Source organism: Camelus dromedarius, chromosome 9 (assembly GCF_036321535.1).
Source record: "Camelus dromedarius isolate mCamDro1 chromosome 9, mCamDro1.pat, whole genome shotgun sequence".
In the NCBI taxonomy this organism is placed as follows: Eukaryota; Metazoa; Chordata; class Mammalia; order Artiodactyla; family Camelidae; genus Camelus; species Camelus dromedarius.
Window position 1 is genome coordinate 76,787,978 of NC_087444.1, and position 3,781 is coordinate 76,791,758.

General features: G+C 40.1%; 1 non-coding gene across 1 annotated transcript; it reads right to left on the reverse strand.

Moving 5' to 3' along the window:
* Positions 1–1,730: 1,730 nt before the first annotated feature.
* On the reverse strand, positions 1,731–1,838 carry LOC116155056 (U6 spliceosomal RNA). Its single transcript, XR_004139086.1, has one exon. It is a non-coding gene; the product is annotated as a U6 spliceosomal RNA (small nuclear RNA).
* Positions 1,839–3,781: the final 1,943 nt, after the last annotated feature.

The following is a 3,781-nucleotide window of genomic DNA, read 5'->3' on the forward strand; positions in this document are numbered from 1 at the left end:
CCGCACGTGTAGCCCGTATTCTTTGCACACATCCCTGGTGGTAGCTCTATTCCAGGAACAGACCTTCTACCTAAATTCTTTAGGAAGTTAGGGGTAAGGTCCAATGTTCTTGTGGAGTCTTTGGGGCCTCTGTTATGTTCTGCTCCAAATAATCCACATGCCAAAGAGACACATTTTGGGGTGGTCAGTTTTGCTCCCCTGCAGGACTCAGGGGAGCCAGACTAAAGTCTGGTCAAGGAGAGAGACTTCATCACTACATCAGTATGTCCCCTTGAAATGTGATGAGAACGGCATTTACGTGTGTGGACTTCCTCCCCAAAACCCATGACCCAATCTTACCACGAGAAAAACAAGAGACCCATCCCAGCTGAGGCACATGCTATGAAATACCTGACCAGAATGTCTCAAAGCTGTCCAGGGTATCCACAATAAGGCATAGCTGAGTGGTAGAGTTTGTGCTTAGCATGGGGTCCTGGGTTCAATCCCCAGATCCTCCATTAAATAAATAAACAAACCTAACTTACTACACAAAAAAAGAATTCACTTTTTGAAAAATGTTTGAAAAATAGAGAAACTTAAAACATATATAAGGGAAGTCTGAGAAACCATCACGGCTGAACAGAGCCTGAGAAAACATGACAACTACATGTAATGTGGTGTCCTGGAGAGGAAACTGGAATAGATTAAAAAAAAAAAAAACTAAGGAAATCTGAATAAACTATGGGTTGCAGCTAATAAAGACATTGGTTTATTAACTGTGTCATACAAATGTACTAATAAGGGTAAAGGAGGAAGTATAATGAGAACACTCTGTAATATCTTTCCAGTTTTTCTGTAAATAAAAGTTTTTTAAAAAATAAAGTTCATTTCAAAATTAACAGTTAATTTTTTTAAAGTAAAGGTTTACTTTAAAATTAAAAGTTTTAAAGTTAAAAGTTCTATTGTTTACAAAATAGAAGCAGACTCATAAACATAGAAAACAAACTTATGGTTACCAGTGGGGAAGGAGGATGGGAAGGGATAAATTGGGAATTTGAGATTTGCAGGTATTAACTACTATATATAAAATAGATGAACAACAAGGTCCCACTGTACAGCACAGGGAACTATCTTCAATACCTTGTAGTAACCTATAATGAAAGAGAATATGAAAAGGAATATATATATGTGTATGACTGAAACATTACGCTGTACACCAGAAATTGACACATTGTAAACTGACTATACTTCAATTTTTTTTAAGTTAAAAGTTTTAAATTACAAGTTTATGTAAAAATTAAAATTAAAAGTTTATTTTTTAAAAATGTTCTGGCTTGGTAATTTCTTAGAAACCCAAAGAATGGGAGCCTGTCCCTCTCCCCAGCCCCACTTCTAAGGCTTTCCGAGTAAATAGAATTAACTCCGCCATTATTAACAGATGTATGCCTACTCTTTGTGTTTATTGATATTCAAAACACTCTCTAAAACAGCTCACCAAATCTCATTCTTTGCACTGAATGGGGGTCTGCCTGTTTCCCCCAATTCCTGTGGAGGGAGGAGTTCTTGCCTCCAAGTCCCCGTTTCCCTTTCAGATTCCCCCCACCCCCCCGCCACCCGCCCCCGTTGCCTTTTGCTTTTGCATCAATTTCCCCAGCTCTGACCCACCCCACTTCAGTCTTCCCGTTTGTCCTACAGGTTGCGTTTGTAATTTTGAGAATAATGACCTTCACTTTGGTCCTGGACCCAGACTTTTTTTTTTCTTCTTCTTCACCAATTTGCATGTCATCCTTGTGCAGGGGCCATGCTAATTGTCTCTGTATCGTTCCAATTTTTAGTATACGTGCTGCTGAATTGAGCACTGCCCAGCCCGGTCTTAGCAAAGAATCCTGCTAAATTATTTCCCCCACCCTTCATATCTGATCACCTCTGACATCTGACCATCAAGTTCCCGTGCCTCCACTTAATGTCTGAGTCCTTGACCTGCCTTAACCTGAATCCTGTTGGACTCATTGAGTAAGAACCCTCCCACGTTATAGTGGTTTTCCATCCACTGACCCCTGTGAAGTGATCTACGCTTGGTGGCAAATTCCCATTTCTCATTGCAATTGCAGGTGCAGTCAAGTCTGCCCCCTACTGAGACAGTCTTGACCCTGATGGAGTTTGGGAAATGCCACCCCAAATTATGCTGCTCTGGCATATTGACTATTTTGCATGAAAGGCGCCTGAAACACTGCAAATACGGGAAAACTCTCTGACCTGCCATTTTTTTTTTTTAGAAGAGGGAGATAAATTCCCTGATGAATGATGTCATCCCTATTCAGAAGAAAAGCTACATTTTTGTCGTCAAGCATGAGAAACAGATGGAGAGAAAGCGGGGCTGATCGTATGATGTCACTTATATGTGAATCAAAAAAAATGATACAAATGAGCTTATTTACAAAACTGAAACAGACTCACAGACATAGAAAACAAATTTATGGTTAACCAAAGGGGAAAGAGGTGAGGGAGAGAGACACACTACTATATGCCAACTAAAAATTTGCACTTGCCGTCTGCCTCTGCAAAAATTAAATCAGGAACGAGTGCAGTCAGACCTTCAACATTCCCTGAAAGGTGTTCAGGGTGGAGGTCAGGAATGTGGCGCTCTGTGCTCTGGGAAAACTGGCAGAACGGGCCTTCGGAAAGTTAGATATTTTCAGGAGAAGATTTTATGAGCCCAAATTCTTGCATCTCCTCATACCTAGAAAGGCACTAAAATCATTAAAGGTGACATCTGCTCCTCGTGACTAGCAGCCAGCCTCTGTCTAAATGTGTGCTTGACTGCACATACCTCCTTCACTAAAATCATATATAATACTGACCTTCCCCCTGCCTCTTCAGAGAAGTCCCTCAAAGCTGTCTGAAGTGCTCTCTCCCAGGCATTTTGCCCCAAATAACTTTCAATTTTCAGGCTACACTTTTTTTTTTCAATTGAAGTATAGTCAGCTTCCAATGTTGTGTCAATTTCCGGTGTACAGCATAATGCTTCAGTCATACATATACATACACATATTCCTTTTCATATTCTTTTTCATTATAGGTTATTGCAAGATATTGAATATAGTTCAATGTGCTATACAGTAGGTCCTTTTTATGTTTTATATATAGTAATATGTGTTTGTTAATCCCCAACCCCTAATTTATCCCTCCCCAGCCTTTCCCCTTTGATAAGCAGAGTTTGTCTCCTTTGTGTATGAGTCTGATTTTGGTTGTAAATAGAGTTTGTATTTTTTTTTTTTTGATTCCTCCTGTAAGTGATATCATACGATATTTGTCTTTCTCTGCCTGACTTACTTCACTCAGTAGGACCATCTCTAGGTCTATCCATGTTGCTTACATCACAGTATTAAATCTTGGAGGTGTCGGGCACACAGGTAAGCAAACTAGGCACCTGGGACACGCGGGTGCCCTTGAGAAGGTTCCACCTATTCTGGAGACTGTCTTTCCTTCCCCCACTTTTCCTCCGTAACCTCATCACAAAGCAGTACATTCAGATTAAAAGGTAAGAATCCTTTTAATGAAAATAATTATCACCCATCCCCCCACCCTGCCCCAGGCTGTAGTTAAAGGTTGAAGGTAGAATTCAGTACTTAAAAGGATTTCAAAAACTGTGGAGGATTAAAAAAAAAAAAAAAGAAGAGAAAAAGAAAAAAAAACCCCTATTCTTATTGGTATGGAGAAGACCAGCCAGATAATGCTAAGAACTGGGTGGGGAGGGTGGAGAGTCCAGGGTGATTGTAATGACAACAAGGTCTGCTGATTT